The following is a 22,934-nucleotide window of genomic DNA, read 5'->3' as shown; positions in this document are numbered from 1 at the left end:
CGGATGCATCTCGAGGGCGGATCGCAACAGCGAAAGTGATGATCAGGTTTACGCTGCCGCTGAAGGAAACTCGAAGAGTTGTTGTTGTTGTAGGAATTGATCACATGGTTCATCGCTACGGTTGGATGTCGTCGGTCGTCGCGCCAGGGGTGAATATGGGTTAGCAAAAGCTTGATTACGGGGTCCCGGGGGGTCCACACATGACGTTAACGGACCTTCGGGCTTCGTTCGAGGAAAGCTATTTTGATTTGGTCAGTTTCACAGGAATTGTACAACGGTAGATTGCGAAACATTCACCTTCGTATCTCTCTAAGATGTAAATTTAACTCTTAAGTTCGGAACCTGCTTTGAAGTCCGCAGTCTTATCCAAGCGCACTAATTACTATTCCTCACGCAATAAAAAATCGCGATGCGATCGTCCGGTTTATCGACGACTACGTAGATAAGCGCCGGGTATAACAGCGCGATGCGATACAAGAAGTGGATTACCAATGCAGATCATGGTGCATCGATAACAGGTTGTCGCTGGTGCTCTGATCACGCACAACAAGTCGTAAAACGCAAACTACAAGTCCGATAATTAACGATCTTCGGTAGCACTTGGACGCAAGTGTAGAATAACGATCGCTTATGTTAACGTCAGCAGCGGTGGCGATCCGGGTTAATGGTAGATCACAGAACAGATAGGCATCTTAGAGCAAATTGAAAATTCCATCCACTTATGTGGTAAATTTTGACATTCATTGCGGAATAAAATGATTTTTTCTTGCTTGAAATTCACAGTGCATGCTCTCGTCTAAAATGACAAGCACGGCTAGTCTAAAACCGTTTGACGTTTCGGTGGAACTCGCCTATTTATGAACACACTGAAAAAAGTTGACACGGCCGATTCATGTGTTTGATTTATGAACTGTTCCATAAACGTCAAAGTTAGTCAGATATGTTTTTCCATTGAATTCAATGGTTTATACACCGCAGATTAATTTGATTCACAGCATGAACTTCACAACAGAGCTTACATCACCGAATTAAATGTATGTCACATCAGCTTAATATTTGTTACACCTGGCGTTCAGTAAGCTTTATCTTTAACTGAACCCGATAGCCAAATCATCACAATCTCATATGTGATGCGATTGAAATTGAAGTAATTTTCCAAACGAATTTGCGCTATTGTTTTTTTTATGAATGCATGTGTATGTATCATAACTGGTGACACATAACTCAGGAAAAAAAAACCGTCAAACGTGTTCCATCATGGCCACCATGAAGAACGTGAGTTCAGACGTGAGCCACTATTTTATTTTTGCTAATTCCACCCAATTTAGGGTTATTTTTTTTTGAACTATTTCCAGGAGAATACATCGATAGGCCAGTACCCAGAGTTTGAGCGGTACAACTTTTTGATTATCCTATCCTCGATTCCGTCACTCTGTTCTGCTTCATTCTAGAGCTAGCATCTTTTTCAACCGCCTTTGGATTTCCACTTGTCGGAAATTATTCGTTCTCCGAGGGAATTCTTCCAGGATATTTTTCAGCGAATGTCTCATTTTGTCAACACCTGGGAAGTCGATTGACGCTTTCCGGGTTTTATTTGCGCCCTCTGACTCGCTATTTTCCTATACCTAATACACGTACTGTCACTCTTTTCTAGACCCCTCTCCCAAATGTTGGACGTAATTTATTAACGTTCCCTATGAAGTATGAAAATAATCAATCATTTGACATATCAACGACATTCTTCGCAGTGTTGGTAAACTCACACTCAAAACTGGCTCATGAACGGCTCCTGCGTGAGCAAACTCGCGCGCGATTCTGAATCATTTTCTCACGCACCAGATTTTCATGCAAAATCTCGCTCTCACGAGTTTAGCGCCGAAATCTCGTTCGCTTGTAAAACGAATCCACATCAATTTAACCCTCGAACGATCGCGCTGTTGTATTTTGTACAACACGTTGAAAAAATCTCGCTTTTTGTACTTGGTTAAGGTTAAGCGACATTCTTTATTGTTATACGCAAGATTTTGTCTTATTCTATTATACAATCCTAATAACTTCGTTGTAAATAATAAGAACACCAAGAAATAAAGCAATGAGTAAAATCACGAGTCAACTCGTGCATGAATTCTTCGGTGGTGAGTTTAGCGAGTCAAGAATCGCGCATGAAACAACTCAATCATGAGATTTGAGTTTTTACCAATACTGATTCGTCGGTCTTCTTCTTATTTTTGTAGAAATAGTTTTCCATAGGTAGTGCGATAACTGATGCACGCACCCTACTCCACTTCAATCAGAATGCACAGGCATTTAAATTTAATTCCGCGTGAAATACACATAATAAGCGTGTGATTTGTTGAAAAATCGGGGCAAAAATTTATATCTCGCGTTTAATATCATACGGGCGAATCAACAATGATCAATTTTTCTTCATCGATTTTCTTTTTGGATTTTTCCGGGATATACCACTAATATTCGGATGATCTCTCGGTGCGTTTTGGTTAAGGACGACTAGAATTGGCATCTAAAATAACAAAAACAGCCGAAATTATTTGCCGGCCACGTTATTAACCAAAGAGAAAATCGATGAAGAGAAACCGATCATTGTAGATGCGCCCGTATGATACTAAGCGCGAGATATGTTTAACACGTGACATTCGAGGGTTTTACAATTTGCGCAAATCCATGCAAAACATCAATATCCCAAAATCAAGCAATCTTAGACGTGTCAATTTGTTTGAGTGTGTGAACTATTAGACGAGAATAGTCGTCTAATTGCCTGCTGGGTGGAGAAATTCACAGTGTAAAAAGCTTGCCCGCCACCGCTAGGTTCGCTGCTGTCGATTTTTAATGACCAGCGCCTATTTTTCTAATGATGATGTCTATCTGTTCTGTGGGTAGATTCTTGGAAATGGAGTTAGGATCGAATCTTCATGTTTGTCGCGACATCAATTTCCAGCTGAGAGCAACGCTACGCCGACCTCCGGATATTGTGATTGACATTTTGGATTATCCAAGCCAAGGGGCAGCGCATGTAAAGCCGCCTGGTGGTCGCACAGCTGCCATTATGCTGCTCAGCCTCTGGACCGCCACCGCATTGACGAAGAGAAAAGGATTGAGTAACCGAAAAACGCAATGGAGCGAGCAAAACGGTCGAACACTCCACGCCACGTCACACAGTTGTGTTCCATTCCGTCGCTCGTCTAATCTAATCCGACAAGAACATGCATGCAAAATTTTTATTAACCGCCGACCACCGTCATTCCAATTCGTTAGAGAGAAGGGACACGAAATCAAAGTCAATAGATCACCACATGCGGCGCGAAGTTGCACGGTTGTTGTTTTTTCTCTCGTGCCAATCGCCACAGCCGTCGCCATGTTGGGTAACCTGGTAGAAGGCGAGGTGAACAGGAAAAGCAATTTACTCCGCGCGTGCAATTTGATCGGGTTTTCTCGATCCGCCCGCGCCCTGTTCGAGCCAGCCCGGCAAGCCGAGCGAAATACGATAGTGTCCTTCCCTTCTGGGCTGCGTCCCGCCACCGCACCGCCTGCTAATCTCCGAAGTTGACTGCTCTTTAATGTCAAAGCCGCGTCTAGAGCAGACTGTGGCAACCCGGATGGACAAGACTCGGCGCTGCGCGCTGACGGACAGCAGCCAGCGAACACAAGAAGCCGCTGAGCGCTGAGTTGTTGCTTGCGCGTTGTCTGGCAACCATGCCAATTGACAGCTAGAGCTGGCTGCGTACCACATCTCCGCATGCACGAGTTCACGGTGCATTCGTTCGCATTGTGGTCGCCCTAAATCACAATCAGAAGGGACGCTTAATCCGCATTTTGCATGGATGTCGGAGAATCGCGCTCGCTTTACCATCCATGTGACATAATAAATTCCATTGACCTCCGCCAGCAACGATCGGGTTCTTCGGCGCGCGATGTCAGCGAACCACACCGACCGTGATTCATCCGGAATTAATGCTCATTAAAACTGACATGACTTACAATTACAAATTGTCTTCGATAAATCTTGCCGCGCTTCCCGCGTTCGTTCGTGTCCCAATCGAACCCTCCTGTGTGCGAATCGAAAAGGATCACGATCGATTTTCGATACCGGCTCCTGCCCTGCCGTAACTTCCCGGCCCGGCAGTCAGTGCGCTGCAGGCAGGGCACTCGCTTCGCACTCGCAACCATACAATGGGCGGCCAACAGATTGATGAAACCCGATAATTGTGAATGAGATTGATAAGCGCTGGGCGGAGAAATAAACAAACCTACCGGGAATGGTTCGTCCATCCATCCCAACCAAAGGCGGTGGCGGCGATCGCTGCGCGGATGTCACGCGGGATGATCTTCAAGAGCCGATAAGTGTCTCTTTTCTACGATGGGCGCGCGCGTTTCGCTGCTGTAGCGTAGACTCTAGGTCTGAGAAGGAGGCTCGGATCGCTCGTATTTTGCCGCGTCGCGTCGACAGAATCCCTCGAGGGATCCTCATAATTACATCGATGAGTTGACTTGTGGGACAACTGAGAGCCAGGTTCGGGATGGTGGGATGCATTCTGAACCAGTCGGTAGCTCTAGAGCGTGATTTACGATTAGCCCCGGGGGGTCCATCAATAGGCATGTTCAAGTGTGGCTTTGGTGGTTCTGTAGAGGAGGTTGGTAATTAGTAACTGGTTATCGGTAGTTAGTCGCAGTTATCATCATAATCTGGATCGCAGAGGAAAGAGATTGAATGAGAAATCAAGCAAACAAATGTTGCCTTGTTTGTTTGACATAAATCTGTTGCTGTGACAATAACTCAACTCACATGCTTTTCTTATATGGAATCATATTCTAACAGAACACCTTGAACTTACTCCAGAAATTCTGTTACAAAATTCAAGGAAATCCTCCAACTTTAGTATCGTCTTAGCAACGGCACTACACTAAACAAATGTTTTACTCGAATAGCTGTAGAAATTCCGGAGGAACGCTTGAAGAAATTTCCTAGATGGGAGGCTTCAACCAAAATCATAAAGATCTTATGTATTAAAATGATTTTAACACGAGGTTGTTCAGCTAGGAGAGGTACTCTCACAGCTTTGTGTTTTGTTTTCGGAAGTGAGATTCAATTTCAGGTCCTCGGAGTGAAAGGCATACGCTTTAACCATCATTCTAATAATTTTGAAATCTGTTTCAGAAATTGAAACACCCTTAAAACTTCTTCGTTTTGGCGTAACGTCCCAATAGTGTTCTACAAGCACTTCCACAGTTATTAAGTGAAAGTGCTTACCGCATCGGCTATCCTTAAAACTATAATACTGACTAATAATGTTTCTATTTTCTCCTATATTTTCAGGTAAGCCATATATTCTAAATTTACGATGGAATTAAGGTTAGTAGGTAAAATACTTCAAAGCTCCAGATTATAATGACGATAAAAACCTCGAAGATGGCATTCTAGATATTTACTGAGAAACAAATTGATCTCATACAGACTACTCTCATATTATACTTGTGTGAAATAATTCATGAGAGATGGCGCTAATAAGAGTGTATCTCTATTTTTGCCGTACAACCCCAGATGGCGACTCTGCGCTGTTTGTATACAATAAAAACTCTTTCTTTGCAGGGGGCTCTAGGGAGTCTCAGGAGCGCTTGAAAGTGTCTCAGGGTCGTTTCAGTGAGTCTCACAAGGGGTTCCTTGGGGCCTCATGGGCGCTTAAAGGGATCTCAGGGAGTTTCAGGAGAATTCCAGAGGGTCTCAGAGGCGTGTTAGGGTATCTTAGGTGCGTTTCCGATGGTATCGAGGGTTACCTGGAGATATTTGTGACGTTTCAAGGGGGTCTCAGGGGGCTCAGGCCCAAATAACATTTGAGTAAGTGTAATCAGTGTTGTACCTTTTAATTCCGCCCTCTAATGATAATATAGGGATTGTAGAAGCATCATAAAACTCCTCGAAGGTGGTGAATACTATCATCATGAAATAATATATTTTCTATTCATGTTCTCTGTTTCTTCAAGATGGCAACATCCATACACAAGTAACATTTTGATGACTAATTTAGTCTTGTAAATGTTTTGAGAACCGCCATACAACCTAAAACCTTTTATTTTGGTTTTATGATGGTCCTAAGGACCTCTTCTAGTCTATTTGCCTGAAAATGTTACTTTGGAATTCAAACGTAAGCAAGATGGTCAGTGTTGTCATAAGTTCTGCCTAGCTACCAACAGATGTCGTTACTCTCGTTACTAATCGAATTGAACCACAACTGTTCAGAGTTAAAAAAAAAAAGAAACGGACACCGTCTTCAGTCAGAAGCTGTACAGACTGAACGAAACTTAACACTAGATAAGGGACACACGGAACATGCACCAGTGGATACGGAGAAAATACCTTTCTCACGAAAAGTTTCATCGCCCAGAGCGGGAATCGAACCCTCACCAAACAGCATGATGCGATTAGAAGCTCGGTGACCCTAACAGCACCGCTCCAACATCAAGCTAGTTTAAAACGGTTTTCAATTCAATAAATTTTCTATACAGTCCGGATTCGTTCGTTGGCAGCTCGTTAGATGGGCTGTCTCGATGGTTGAATGTTCGCTGGTTGGGGCAAAACCCAACTAAAAAGCACTGTCAATGTCAAAATCGATGTCAAAACGAGTTTGACGTCTGACCGCCGTCGCATTGCAGCTTCTATATACAGAAAGTTTGTGCAAGAATGTGAGTGTTTCTTGACGTATTTCTCGTCACTTGCGTGTGTCTAGAGCATTTTGATCAGTTATCAATTGCCCCAACGAACGAACACGATTCGCTAATCGGGGCGCAGTCGTGACCCAGCGAGCGAATCCTCACTGTATTAAAAAGCTGTTTTTATTATTGAGTTCTGGTTTTATGGATAGCTTCAAGAACCTTTGATCAGCGACTTTTATAAAAGTAGTCATGAAATTATGAGTATTGGCTAATGCTGAAATGAGTCCGTGAAAAAAATCAAACAAACCCAATCAGCAATAGATTTGTTACTTGGAGAGGGTTCAAGGAGGCCTAAGGGCGACTTGAGGAGATCTTAAGGGCTTCGCATGGGATCTCAGAGGTCTCCAAGGGGTTTTCAGAGCAGTTTCAAAGGGTCTCAGAGGCGTTTCAGGCCCTCTGAGGGTTTCAGAGGAAATCTGGGACGCTTTGGGGCTTAGGGGTGTGGCAAAGGATCTCAATGGAATGCCAGGGAGTACAGGAGCCCAAGTAACATTTTGACTACCTTGTCTTGTAGAGATTTTGAAAACCGGTATAAAACCTAATACCTTTTATTCTGGTTTTATGATGGTTCAAAGAACCTCTTATAAGCTATTCGACTCAAATATGTTACTTGGGAGGTGTCAGAGACGCTTCAGGGAGTCTCAGGAGCTCTTCCCAATGGGTTTCACAAGGGGTTTCAGGGCGTTCCAGGGAGTTTTAGTGGGTTTCAAGGGTTCCCAGGGGCGTTTCAAGAGGAACCCGAAGGTCTAAGGAGCGATTGAGGTGGACTCGGGGGGTGCGCAAAATGTTCGAGCAGATGCGCTGAAGTTCATTGGGTGGCGATTGTCACTTCCTTGCATATTCATATTTAGCTGCTCGATACTCGGTCGTCAACTGAATGAAAGTCAATAATTATTTCTAAACATCTCACAAAGAGTTAAATCTACATATATAAAAATGTAGTGGCATACGTGGGACCGCGCATAACTTGCGAACGGAAGGTCCGATTTTGAACGTCTTAGTATTGTTCTGTAAGTTTTCACCCAAGGAAGGTTTATGAGGCAAAAAACATGGAAATATTGAGAGTTTTTGAAAATCGATCTTCCATATATTTTGTGACCGGGGACTTGGTCTTGGATAGAAACTTGAAACGTCAAAAAAGAGTTGGAAATTCCTTTGAGGCAACAAAACTTAAGAACGGATGAAACGATCAGAACGACTCTTGCACAGTTCGATTCGTATTTGTGGTGACTGTGTTTATATGTAGAAAAAATTACCAAAATGGTCAAGAAAAGTATAAAAATAGTTACTGGTTTTTTATGAGCTGGGTAGACATTCAACATGATCGAAATAAAACCAATCTAGAGGGCGGTGCTGTTATGAGCCCAACAATTGTCAAACCACCACAGCCTGGCAAGACAAAGTTTGCCGGGACAGCTAGTTGCTGATAGAATGTCAACGTTTCGATTACCTTTACTGGTGCATTACACAGATATTGCTCCATTTGATTGTTATGGAGAGTTTTTGGTGGAAATCGTATCCGTAAACGTAAGTGAATAAATATGAAAATGATTCACGATTGGATTCACATTTAATGACCACGAAATGACGGACAGTGTAAAGAGGAAAAATGACAATGTCATTTATGTTTTGAATAAGCAGAGCAGAAATAACCAAATTCGTGCTGTTTTCTGTCAATGACAGTGAACATTTTGCACCCTGCCTGGAGGCCTCAGGGGCGTTTCGGGGGCTCTCAGGAAGTTTCAGGTGGGGCTCCATGGGGTCTCTGGGACGCTTCTTTAGGCCTCAAGGGGCATTTAAGGGGATACCTGGAGGCCTGTGGAGTGGAGGAATTCTTGAGGATCTCTAGGGCGTTTGAGGAGGTCTCAGGGGCATTTTAGAGATTTTAGGGGGTGCCTGGAGCAATCAGTGGCATTGCAGGAGGTCTCGAAGGATACTTAGAGGTGCCAAGGGCATTTCAGGAGCTTCAGGGGTATCTGGGGTGCTTTTGGAAGTCATGGACGATTAAAAGGATGTAAGGGACATTTCAGGCAATCTCAGCGGATTCAAAGCGGTACCTGGAGGTCTCAGGGTCGTTTCAGACTGTTTTCAGAATCCTTCAAGGGGCATGACGAGGTTTCATGGGCGTTTCAGAGGCATCATAGGGTTACAGAGATGATTGAAGAAGTCCCAGAGGGTTTCAGAAGTGTTTTAGGGGATTTGATGGGATTTCAGGAAGTTTACAAAGGTGTCAGGGGCGGTTCATGGGGCTTCAGGAGGTTTTCAGTTAAAGGGACCTTGAGGAGGAACCAGGAGGAGCCATTTGAAATGCCCCTGAAGTTACTTGGAACTCCCTTTTAAAGTTGCAATCACAAGTGCCCAAAATCGTACATTTTGCTCAATAAATAAAAATAGAACTCAAAGTTGAGGCGCTGGAGCAAATCTGAGCACGGATTCGGATTCAGTGGCCCAAAATCTGTCAGAGACACATAAGTTTGCTCTTGAGACAAAAACAAATGTTGCGCTGTGTTATAATTGCCCTTCAAAACTCTTAGAACACCTTTAAAAGGTTCCAGAAACCTCCTGAAATGAATATCCCTTTGAAGCGTCCGTAAAAACAATTTTGGCTGTGCCTGAAGTGCTATCAAACGCTCCTGAAACCTCTCGAAACGCCCTTCAAACATTCCTGAAACCCCCTGAAACTCTCTGAAAGGCCATGAAGCGACCCTGAATCTTCTTGAAAGCCATTTAAAGAGATTCTAGAGGATTTCACAAACTATCATGTGTTTCGGAGGCGATTAAAATCGTTTCAGGACGATTCAGGATGTTTCAGGGTATTTCAGAAGATTTCAGAGGAGTTTTATGGGACTTCACAGGCTCTCAGCAGGTGGGCTCCAGTAGAGTTGCAGAGGCATTTTAAGGTGTTTCAGGGCTTTTCAATATATTTTAATTAAAACGAGATGCTATTTAGGTATAAGAATTTTAAGAGTTCCCATCACTTTTGGGGTTCGGAAACGTTTCAAGATGTTTCAAAGCGTTTGAAGGAGTTTAACAGTGGCTTCAGAGGACTTGGCAGGCTCTCATGTGAGATTTAGAAAGGGTTCCTTGATCTTTCAGGCGTTTCGAGAGGTTTCAGACAGGTTTTTCAAATTGGGCTTCACATGCTCTGAGGTGAGCTCCAAAATGATTTCAGAGCGTTTCAGGAGGTTTCATTCGAGTTTTAGGGAACTTCACAGGCTCTCAGGTGAGCTCCAGAGGAGTTTCAGAGGGATTTCAAGGAAATTCAGATAATTTCAGAAAGTTCCAGATTAGTTTCTCTTAGAAACGGCTACGCAGTCTTTTAACAGTTGTAACCTGTCGTTTACATCCTTAGATTTTTATTAGTTGTATGAGCCGAATGTTGGCGGAAATTTCATGTTTTTTTGTCTTGTTAATGTCAGAAGGCCCCACACGACTGAGAGGGTTACTCCGCTACCAAACCATTACAAACTAGTGTTGCTGAAGGGCGTAGAGGATGGCCATCATGGTTTTTATGTTTAGATGTATCATGGCCGTGAATTATGTCCCATGGGCGCTGCCATCTTCGAAATAGAAGATTTGTAGGCAGAAGTATATAGGCATCCGTGTGAGAAACACCGATCTTTGCGATCGACTAAAAGTAGTGCCGCGTAGTGTTGCTACAATCCCCCCCCCCCCCCTTTCTTTTCCGATGGCGGGAATTGGGGCAACGGCCTACTTCCGTTCAGGTAATTCGGCCTACATTAAAATCACCGGCCACCCTGACGGAACTAATTATTTCCTCTAGGACCTCTTGCCGTATTTTAAAATACGGTCCTCACACGGGTCGGCTCGGAAGTCAAAATGGCTTCCGAGTCTAAATGCCAAGGACACCCCATCGTCCGATTCCGGACGAATCCCTCGGGCCTCCGGCCCTAATTACCCAGGAGGGCCTCTCTCGGCACGGTCACTCCGGTCTCGTCCTGGGCCGTGCCGATTTTGTCAACGAGAGGAGACGCCTGCATTCGCCTACGACCCCAGCAAAGCCGCTGGACAGATTCCGATGCCATTCCGGATCAACGCGCATCCCCGAGCAGCCCCGCTGCGAGAATCCGGCCCCACGGTAGGGCTATCGCAATCGTGCGTAACCGTGGGGGCCACCGCCGAAGGAGCAGAGCAGTGAGTACCTAGTGATGATCGATCCCCTCTTATACACGCCACACAAAATGTGAAAACCACACCCACACGCCACAGAATAGGGCGAATAAATGTTTAAAGATCATGAAAATTCTTGTGTTTTTACATACTTTGTCACGCGTCCCCTGATCACCCAGTAGTAAGCCGACTCTGAGACCCAGTTCGAGGAGTTTCTTGCTGCTGATAGCTTGTACGGGTTAGTAGTTGGCAGGCAGCAAGTTACACAGTGAAGCGATGTTTATTAACTGCCCAACGCTTGCCAATTGTCCGTTAAAAGTTAAAACAATTCATTAAGTCATAGCATAGCATAGCATAGCCGACCGTACACATCCTGGGTTGGCTGTCGATAGAGACGTTCAATGCGCCAGAAAAGATGCCTGGGACTTGACAAACCTTTCATTGAACGACCTCGACACCTGGCCAGGTCCTTACGATCAGCGGGGATGGGGAGGAAATGTTGATTAGATATCTACTCAGAATATGTCCAAGAACTTGGCCCACTTCATAGATATCTGGAGTTGGATTTTGGATAGGAATTTATGGGACGCTTTCCTTGGCGAGAAAGCAAACTTTTGGCATATTTACGAATATAGTAAGTTATTGAAATTTTCATTTACCTGAATAGATCTGAAAGTAATAATTAGTTTTTTTTTTTTTATTCTTAATCACTTAACCTAATTTACAGCTCTTTTGTCCACTAGGGTACTACGTGAGCGGTTCCAATTGGACGCTGCACTTCCACTTTGTACAGCGCCTAAATGTATTCTATTTTATTCTACTGTATTGAACTGGCTGCCTTTGTGCTTCTTTCATTCTTCTACCCTGTCCATGGTAGAATGATGAGCACGATGATGATGCTGATGTGTGGCTGCTGTTCCTTTTCCAGTCCAATTGAGGGTCCATTATGAATTGCGGTTCGCCGATATCCAAATTCCGGGTCCGTTAGAGCTATATATGCTCCGAAGAGGGTCAGGTGCCAGCTGCTGTCGGGGGAAAAGCAGCTGACGAAAAATTGCAAGTGCCGGGGCTGGGTTCGAACCCATGACCATCCGCTTATGAAGCCAACGTGTGGACCACTGCGCCACGGGCCCCGACGAATAATAATTAGTTATACAAATAAAATGGCTAGATCTCACCAAACTGGATATTTTTTCTGCTGATTGCTTCCAAAAATTCCATTTTCTTATGGTGAGACCTTCTTCCTCAACAGGCCATGTCGTCTCAGCAGGGGGTATTACCGGTCTCAACTGGAAAATTTCCTCCCAGGAATCGAGATTGTTGAACTTCAGGGTTAAGCTTTCCAATTGGTCGGGAATCTTGCAGTTTGCCGTTGACGCCGATCCGCAGCAGCATTAAAATTTTAATTCAGCCAAATCTAGTATCTTCAAGTTGAGTAGAAAATCACGGACGCGAAAAAACTGGCTGCCGAAATTTTCGACACGTCAACACGCGCGCACAGACTACTTCGATCTCCGTTAAAAGTTAAAACAATTCATTAAGTCATGTACAAAAAAAACATTAGGGAAGGTCCATAAATTACGTCACGCATGAATCGATCATTTTCAACCCTCCCTCCCCCCCTATGCCACACTTTTTGTATGGGACCTCTGAAATTTTTGATGGATCGTCCCCCTTTGCTGAACTCCCCCTCCCCCCTCAAAGTGTGACGTAATTTATGGACGTTCCCTTACCAGGACAGTTACAATTGGGTTCTTTAGGGGTATCCAGATTATTACACAATCGGAATCTCCGTCCAAAAATTAGTTGAAATCCAAAACTTCATCGTTTTTGGTGCCCGGAAACTATTTTTGAAATGCATTTAAAGTTTGTACATATGAGAAAATTTTTTTGTTCGGGGCGAACTGTCACTCTATCCACGGAAATTAAAACTGTTTTATTTATTTAACCATCAAAACAAAGGAATCGGAACACAATAAAATCTCCTTATACGCAGAAAAATGAGCTGATGTGAAGACATGTTGAAGGTAGGGTGACATAGGATATTATCGGCAGGTTTGTTCTCTTCGTCTTGGGGGGTTTTGTCAGCAAAATTTCCTGAAACTTGGCCATGTAATTCAGCTTGGTTGGGAAGGATTTGACCTTATTTATCTAAGATCGAATCCCACAAGTATTCCCTGAAAACTCTAGGAGACATATTTCACGGCAAAATTTGGAAAAAAAGATTTCTGCCAAAATTCGGGAAATAGTTTACAGGCGATTCCCGAAAAAAAATGTTAGAGGATCCCTTAGAAATTTCTTAAAGGCTTATGTGAAGTTTTGTTTCATCTATATAAGCGAGATTTTTATTCTGGGATTACCTACTTCATTCCGGTACCCTCGTTTCACTTCTCTTTCAAAGAAATAACTCACATTTTGTGAGTTTGTCAGAGGGTAGGATTCAATCTCAGGTGCTCGGCATGATAGTTACGTGTTCTAACCATCACACCAGGTCCGCTCCTCCATATTGATTTTTTTGAGAAATGTGGAATGAAATGCTCGAAGATTTTTCTAAATAATGCTCTTGAGAAATGTAGGAAGAAACTTCGAAGGAATATCTAGAATGGAATCCGTTGAAATCGTAGGGAAGTTCTGTTGAGAAATTTGGAGATAAAGTATAAAAACAAGAAACAAAACAATCAGCGCCAAAAGCTATTGTTTTGAGTGTGCTGAAAATGACGATACCTCAAACTTGTTCATTCTTTATATTAAATTTCTCAGATTTTATATTTCCTCACAATCCACTAGATTTCCCCCCTTAATTAGGGGGACAAATATTGATCGTAGAGCACTGCAGTTGCAACGGCTTCCCTGCTGCTGGCCCTACTTTTCCCGGGTGCTGCCAGGTAGTCCATTCTCCGGAGCTTTTCGATGTTGGTCCCACCGCCATCAAGGACCGAGATCTAATGCTGATTTGAGACTTTTTCGTACTGCAGCTGTGACTCTTGGGGCGGGGTCTTGCCCGTTGTTCAGAAGACGTCTTTTCCAGACTTTGGATCTTGAGGTGCAGTTCGGAAATCAACTGGCGTTGCTTCTCTATACTGGCTTTGAGGTCTTTAACAATCTCGGAAACCTTTTCCGGTTTCTGGTTGGGGTCACCAGGTGGCTTTGAGTTGGCAACGGTGCATTGGAAGTCCGCTTTCAGTGGCGATGGACGACCAATATTTGAAACGATCACGTGTAGGACTTTGTGCAAGGCCTCGCAGTTGACTATAGCTCCCGGTGCAACGGCTTTGTCCACTAACTCTTGCAGCTGGATGTTATTGGTGGCCATTTTTGAGACGAAGGATTTTGAAGGGAAGAGCCAAAAGTTTAACCGATTCACTGTGGTTTGGTTGACAGATGATCAAACAATCAAACTTCGGCACTCTTTGATCGTGTGAGCGGTGTCCAAGATTAAAAACCAAAACCCACCTCGGCCTCGGGTTCAATTTGACACTCAAAGTAACATTTTCTAGAGCCATATGGAGTCAAGGAGGTCTTTAATACCATTGTAAGACCAAAATCAAAGCATGTCAGTTTTATTACGGTTCTGAGAACTTCCACAAGTCTGATTGATCTTCAATTTGACGGTAGGCGTGTTAAGGAATATGAACTTGTTTCTGTGGCCACTAAAATAACACAAAATAACACATGTGGACACGTGGATTGGTCCAATATTGATCAGGTTCAAGAAGGATTGCAGAACCGTCATAAAACCTACTCCAAATTCAAACGAATGAACACGTGCATTAAGTTCAACATTGGATCATACAGTAGACACAAACTTATACGCATTTCATCAAATCTTTTTTTATTTTTTCTTAACATTCATTTTTGATGAGGCATTCCTCAACTTCCGTTTCACCACGCACATACAATCTTGACTAGACACCTGGTTGGCATTTGTGGTAGCCGCTGCCGCCGCCGCCGCCGCCGCTGCGTTTTGACAACTGAGACACAGAGGCAGTGTTGTTCCTGCACTCTGAGCACCCTTCTGCGCTTTGTACGAGCTGACGAGCATACTCTCGATCATCTTCTGCATATCCGGCACCACGGTGGATTTCATCGTATCCTTCACCAGTTTGTTTATCCGTTCGAGCAGGTTGTCATCCACTTGCTCGAGATCGCGTAGTTTTTGGTCGACCCATTTCTTCAACTCCGGAATGGGGATGTCTACCGATTTGCTGGCACCCTGCTTGGACCGGACGTTCATGGTAGATCGTTGTTTCGGCTTTCCTACGGAGGGCCCCTTTCCAGGATGATGGAACGTAGTCCATTGGCCAGAACTTGTAGAGGGCTTTATAACGGAACGTGATCTAGCGCTGGTTAGGGACTTCTTCGACGCGTTTCGACTCGTTGGACGAGATCTTGATCGCGATCGTGAGCGGGACCGCCCTCTTCCGGTAGAGGCCTTTTCCAGGCTTTGCACTTTGAGATGCAACTCGGATATCAGTTTCCGCTGCGTCTCCACCATGTTTTTGAGGTCTTTGACCATCTCGGAAATGTTATCTTCCTTCTGAGCGACGGCTACTCCTGAGGTCTTCGCATCAACCGCAGTAACAGTACATTTGAAGTCTGTTTTGATCGGCGCCGGGTTCACCAGATTACAGACGATCACGTGCAGAAGTTTATGCAAAGCCTCGCAGTTTACTGTTCCTCCCGGAGGAACGGCCCTGTCAACCAGCTCCTGTAGTTGGACGTTACTGGCAGCCATTTTGAAAACACCAAGAATTTCGAAGAAGAAGGCCAAAAATCAAAACATCTCAAACTCTGATTTGGGAAGTCAGGTGACAGATGGTCACAGAACGGCCCGCTTCGATCGCTTTTTGCTTTCCATTCTCATCTGAAGCTGAGAATGGACCATCCCGTTCCGAAATTGATTGATTAACTACGATGATCGTGCAAAAATGTGCCCGAATTATCCGGCCTAAGCTGCGAGACGAATTGCGGGTCTCGATCCGTTGCCGACCGCGCAGCTCCGACTCATAGTATAGAATTAATCTAATAATCGACTACTGCGGGAGGGGGTCTCCTCGAGCCGATGCACAGTGGTTGAAATCCCTGCTGAAATCGCGGAAGAACTATGTTATCTACAACTTGTTTTCGTTATTTATCTTTCATTATATAGAAATGTATAGTTTCATCTTGTTTCATCTAGTTTTTAGGGTGAAATTTAAGTCCGTTTTATCAAAAGTTGCAACAACAAGATAAGGCTGCATTTATTTCTTACATAACGCTAAAATTGGCATTTTTCGACCCCTAGTTCGACCCCCTCCATAACGCTTTTTGTATGAAAACTCTAGAATGTTTGTATGAGCTGTAACATTCGACCGTACTCTCACCTTCCCCTAGAGCGTTGTGTAAATTGTTGACGGCGCCTAATTAATCCCATTATTTCAACATTGTCACCCTAAAAATGTGGAAATAAATCCCGTATGTATTGCGTTTTCAACCACTGTGCAATAGAGCGACTCATCATTCATGATGGGAGAAACCGTATCACCCTAGAAAATCTCCCAAATTAATTGCCATTACATTGGATTAGAAGCGATTTTCACGGATTTCGGCGTCTCGTTTCTGCTGTCTTACAACCAGTTTCTGAACTTGAACTACCTAGTCTAGTGATCGAACGACCACAGTCGAGAGCGTCGAGAGCCCTCGTCGCGGAGGTGAAAATTGGATCGTTGCGTGGAGAATCGATAAATCAAGCCCGGTTCATCCGGACACCTCTCTCTCTCTCACACCCTCTGGATCTGCTCCGCATCGAACCCCGCGGATCGAATCCAGATTTATGGGTGTCGTGGCTGGAAGTGATCGAGATTTCATCCAGGATTTTTGATCGCCGAGGTCGATCGCTACGCCACCACCATAAGAGCGGGTGGTGGTTGGACGTGACATTCGCGCGGTCAATTAAGCCCAGCTCAAGCTCAGCTGCAGCAGAAGAGAAATGTTTTGTTAATCAAAAACACGCTGCTGATCAGGACGCGAGAGTGCCGAAACAAAGAGGAGGCGAAAAATTTGCATTAATTAAAACGAATTTATTCGACCATCCGGGGACCGAGAGTCGCGGACAGCCGCGCACAAATTTTGCGCTTTTAATTGGGTGTACGTACGCGCTCAGACACTCTTTATTCCAATGAAAATGAATGTTTCCGTGCGCGCGGTGCAATGGGGGTGGCGCGCGCGGAGAATTTGTTGTGTGTGCTGCTGATCGTGTAGCTTCTTGCATATTTTAACGCGTTCCAAGTGCGCGGTGCGGAGATCCTTCTCCGGGATAGAGTAACATATGGGCGGGCGGACGACCGACGCGCTGGCGCGTTATCACAGACCCCGAGGTCAGACAAAGAACAACGTTTCCCGGTGGCTGCCTGAGCCCTCAAGGCAGTGTATGCATATACTACTAGCAGAACTGTCAGGAATTTGCGGTATTCACTAATTAAGATCAATTTAATCCATTAGGCAGTGGAATTGGGAGTTGGGATTGCGTTGCGAGAAAGTTACTCTGTGTTTTGGCGATCTTGATTTACTGGCGCAGTGTTTAAACTGGAGGATCTTATGGAGGGTGCGAATTGAACAATTCTTCAATATTCTCAATCATGCTGCACGTAAATGTAACCTTTAAATTAATTTAAAAAAAAAACTGATACAGAACGCTCACCAATTTCAGTACCGTCTACCCCCGTTGGTTTGAACGGCACCTCATGCGTTCGAAGTTTTCAGAACTTAAACAAACAACCAACAGACTAACAGACACATGAATAGATATCCTCAGTGTGGAAGTGTTTATGATCTTCTGCTTTCTTGAATGGCAATGGCGTCTGTTATTGCTTTCTGATTTGTGATACGAAGGAGCGGAATTTCCGATGCATTCACTCGCCCACTGTAAACTAAGGAATCAGTGCTCTGCCGATTCTTACGCAATAGGTAGTGATAGGGTAGGTAATCAAAATTTGAACCAAATTGCGGTTTTCTGAAGCAGTGCAAATTTTAAGTGATTTTTTCTCCCACATGGAAATAATTTACTACGGCAAAATTGTATGTACATAAAAGCCACGGGTATAAGCTTTCTGTTAAATGGTAAAAAGTTTGTATTTGCACCGAATTTCATTGAAATATTCGATTTTTCATCAACAATGATTTTAATCTTAATTTGAACCAATTTTAATCTTAATTTGAACTACTGGCGGCAGCAGCTCGAGCAACTCACAAAACAGCCAATTCCATGCTAAACAATGAAAAATCACACGAATCTGCTAATTCTCATACCTATTTTTCATTAGGCAGTGGAATCTCTACTCAGAATGTTCAAAATTCTTTAGGAATTTGGAAACTAAATTTGGATTTTTCCATCCCCCAAGAGTAAACAAAGCAACCACTAGCGCAATCTACAGGCCAACACTAGAAGCTCACCCACGTTTACTAGTTCAAATTTAGATTACAAATGGTTCAACTTAAGATAACATTCTCCAAGTAAGAATCACTTAAATTTGATAATTTTATGAGAAATAATGCGGAATTTTATTCGGTTGGTCGATTCTACGATAAATAAGCTTTCATTTGATGTGTTCACATATTGCGTATGATACAATGCATGAGCTGTACGAGTGCACCGAAAATGTGCTTTCTCTTGGGGGAAATGGGTGAAATCACAGTGAATTTTCAATTGCCTGTTTTCCATGACAAAAACGCTTTTTTCAATGCTTTTAAAGTCCATGTTATCAGGTTATATTACGGAAAGCTGTTTAAAATCTTTTTCGGGACAATATTTGCCTGAAAAGTACGTCGTTTTAATGAATTTTGAAATGGTTCAAATTAAGATTACAATTTGACTAGTTCAAAGCTTGATTTCTTACCCTAACTAGCCAATCGTAGCCAATGAATATACATAGTAAAACTGAATCGCTATTATCCAGGTGATTTAGGATTGGGAATAGAATTTCTTTTCACCAACAAAGGAGAAAATACTCTATCGTTTAATTAAGATGATGGCTTTCAATTTTTAGATGCTATTTCCAAAGGCTTTTTCGATGGTGTAACACATTGTGAACTGAGCATTGCTATAACAGGGGATAAAAAAAATGTCCCTATATATAGAAGATACACATCTATTCTGTGTACGTGGCCTTGCTATGCAGAGTTGAACCGAATCCTCCTGTTTGGGAAAGTCTCACCGTGTTCTCTCCGCCTGGAAGCTACCATCTACCATTTGTCTGTCAGAAAAGGAATAACCTTCATAGTCTTCGCACAAAACGCAACATGGTGCAGTAATTCTTTGCCCTCTATTGACAGCTTCATAAAATGTCTGCATATCAATCTGTTTCGCGCCTCAGTACGGCGCTATCAATAAACTACGTAGACCACTTTTGGCAATCTCAGAATGTGGGTAATGGAAGTAGAATGAATTTATTTAACCGGAAAAAGCACACTTGTTTCAGCTTGTGTGTGTGTGTGTGGTAGTGAGTGAGGGAAACGCAATAACTAACGTAATGTTTACCATCAGAAGGCCGGCTCCAGAGGCACGTTATCCTCCACTTGGGACATTTTTGCAAGTGTTTGCCATGCTTGCCTGCAACACTCCACCACTACCGTCCGTCAAATTTCCCGTTGTTGGTCCACTGCGCTAGAACCTACAAGCCGTGGCTCTCGGGTGATTTGGGGATGGACTGCATGGGCTTTTGAACCTACTGCGAACTTTGTGATGGATCGACCTTTGACGGGTACTATGCCAAATCTCGTCCAGACGGGTTGAACGGTGGAACGACGCGATGTAGGAAATTCGTTCTTCAAATCATCACAAAAACGACGAGACTCTGTAGCACAGTTGACACTTAAATTACAGGTCCAGAACTTCGATATAACTGTGATTATCTGTCTGTAACTCAATTCACTATTGCTCTTACTGTTTCTCAAACTTCTCGACTCTTTCAAAAAAAAGAAGAGTCTTTGATCATTGTTCTAGCTTTAATGCAAAATTGGCCAGAAATTTATGCTTCGATTTTTCCAGGTAATCCTCTACCTCTACGAACTCCTCCATGAATTCTTCCGGAAATTTCTATAAGAATTTCTTTAGATATTTCTCTTAGATTTTTTCCGACAATCCTTCTGTGGTACCTCCAGAAGTGGTATTCCTTCTGGAAACACTTTCTCAAGATATTCTTGCAGTGACTTCATCCAGAAATTATTACGGGATTTCCATAAGAATCCCTTCAGATGATACTTCATGTACAGGGGATAGACAAAATGATCGGGACAGGCAAAACTTCCACTTTTCAAAAAATGTCCAATTAGCTGTAACTTTTCGATAAGTGCATAAAATATTCTCAAATTTTCACTGTAAGTTCATCAACTAGTTGTGTATTAGTGAACAAAATTTGGAAAAGATCGGGCTATTCTGCACGAAGTTATAAGCATTTTAGAAAAAGGTAGAATTATCCGATAGCCAACTTTGAGCTGTTATATCTCCGGATTCAATGAACCGATTGCAATGAAATTTTGTCCATTTATGACTCATATAATGAGCTCTGAAAAACGTTTGACACAATTTGAAGTTATTAACGAGAGAAAAAGTTATAGCGGTTTCATTGATTTTATGTTTTTTTAGTATAATGGTCTATTTTTAATATGCATCCCATTACTTTTTCAATGAATTGCCGCCTGTGTTGTTACTTTCTTTCAAAACATATCTGTATTCAAGAGAATCAGAGGGAATTTATATGAACTATAATTAGCATCTTGAATTTTTAAACGATGTTGAAATTTAAGAAAATTTGGTGTTTTATTAGTAAAATAATCTAATCGTTATAATTTTCTTCCGTGTTAAGAATTTTTAGTTATGTCAAAAGTTTTTCGAAGCTCATTATATAAGTCATAAATGGTCAAAATTTCATTGCATTCGGTTCATTAAATCCGGAGATATAACAGCTCAAAGTTGGCTATCGGATAATTTTACCTTTTTTTAGAATCTTTATAACTTCGTGCAGAATCGTTCGAGCTTTTCCGAATTTTGTTCACTGATACACAAATAGTTGATCAACTTACAGTGAAAATTTGAGAATATTTGATGCACTTATCGAAAAGTTACAGCTATTTGAAATTTTTTTGAGAAGGGAAAATTTTGCCTGTCCCGATCATTTTGTCTATCCCCTGTATTTCCAAAAGAATTTTTAAGGCATTGCTCTTGTGAAACCTTCTGAAATATTCGCTAGGATTCCTTCAGTCTTGGAAGGAGTTATTCCAGGATTTTCTACAGGAACTCATCTAGGGATGCATCCAGAGATTTTTAGAAAACAGAGATTTCTTTAAAAACACACTATGGATGATAGTTATATATCCAGGAATTGCTACAGGAATTCATACAGGAATTGCTCTGTGGATTTCTCCAGGATTGCTCTATAGATTTTCTTGTAGAGCCTCGTCTGTGGATTTTCCAGGGCTTCCTCTTGGGATTCCTCCAGGAAGCCTTTAGAAATTTCTCTCGTTAATTCTTTTGTTATTCCTCTACAAATCCTTGTTTGGAATTCTCCTGAAATTCATGCAAGAATTTTCCAAGGGGTTCCTCCAGGAGGTGCACCAGGTTGTCCTCAGAACTTTTTTCGGGGATTCCTCCGTAGATATCTTCAGGAATTTCATCTTAAAATCTAACAGGGATATCTTCAAAGATTCAATTGGGAATTACGCAAAAGTTTCTTCTAGGAATTACTCCAGGGATTTATCCAGGAACTCCTGAAGAGGTTTCTACAGGCATTAATATTCCACAAACACGAGATTCGAACTTTTGCCCCAGTGGTGGGGCAAGAGTTCGAATGAGATACACATATACAAAAAGTGTTGTAACTCAAAATTGAAAAGACATTTGGCGTAGCTTTGGTCAGCAAAATTTTAGCTCATAGGTGGTAGACACACCACACGGTATTCATTTATTTTTATCTGCTTTGATTTTTTGAAAAAAAAAATCAACTTGGGTCGAACTTTTACCCCACGTTACTCTACTCTGCCTGGCAAACTCGTATAATACATACAATTAATGATTCTACGAATTTGCAAATCTGCAGAACATACGTTATACTACAGCATATACGTATTACAGACAACCAAAACACACAAGAATGTACGAATTTCATGGTATTGTTTCTAGAATACTTCGCATTTGCATAAATATCAATACCGAAATAAACGACATTTCAATACTTGAACATAATTAAACTTAATTTACTCACAACGTATCAATTAAATTGCGTACTGCGATGATTATGAATACTTCACTTGATGTTTTGTCGTATTATTCCAGTGTAACTCGCATTAGTGTATGATTAAACTTGTATAAGCAATAATCTTTTATGTTATGCGATTCTATATGTGATAGCATAAGTATTTATGTTTACTGTTTGGTGTTAAGTGGTGTAAAGTGTTGTTCATCGATCCTAATGTAATTGATTCGGGACAGAAAAACGAGATTGATTTTTTAAGTCGCATATGATGGTACATTACATCGCCATAACACCCACTTTAAATCGTATGATACAGTAGACGTTCGGTCGGTGCAAACGGTTTCACTGCAATGCTTTTCAACTGCAAGTCCGCTAAGTGCAACAATTTTGCAGTTATCGCACCACTATACGTCATCAGAGTTGCGATGTTTTTCGGATGCACTACAGCTGCATTGCGATGTTTTTGAGTGCATCCTAGCTGCGTCTAACAGCAATCGACAACTGTTTGACGGCTGTCAGTCGTTGCAGTTAGCGAATTTCATACGGTAACTTAAACGTAAACATGTTGCACTTATCGAACGTCTACTGTATAACGCTTTCACTTTTCGCGTTCACTTTTGTACACACAACGTTGTACGTTATTTTTACGGATAAAAGTATGTACTAGTCAGTGTTGGGAATACTCACTTGCGAAAAATTATACTCACTTGCTTCTATCTCAATCCAGAAGCATGGTATCAAAAAATTATGATTGAAGGGCTTTTAGATTGTAGTTTAATCTAAAAGTTTGCCGAAGAGAGTAAAGGTCGCAAACGCATACCAAAGTTGTGAGAGAGCTGTGAGTACGAG

The sequence above is a fragment of the Aedes albopictus genome, chromosome 2 (genome assembly GCF_035046485.1).
Source record: "Aedes albopictus strain Foshan chromosome 2, AalbF5, whole genome shotgun sequence".
In the NCBI taxonomy this organism is placed as follows: domain Eukaryota; kingdom Metazoa; phylum Arthropoda; class Insecta; order Diptera; family Culicidae; genus Aedes; species Aedes albopictus.
The sequence above is the reverse complement of the archived record's forward strand: the minus strand, read 5'-3'. Positions refer to the sequence as shown.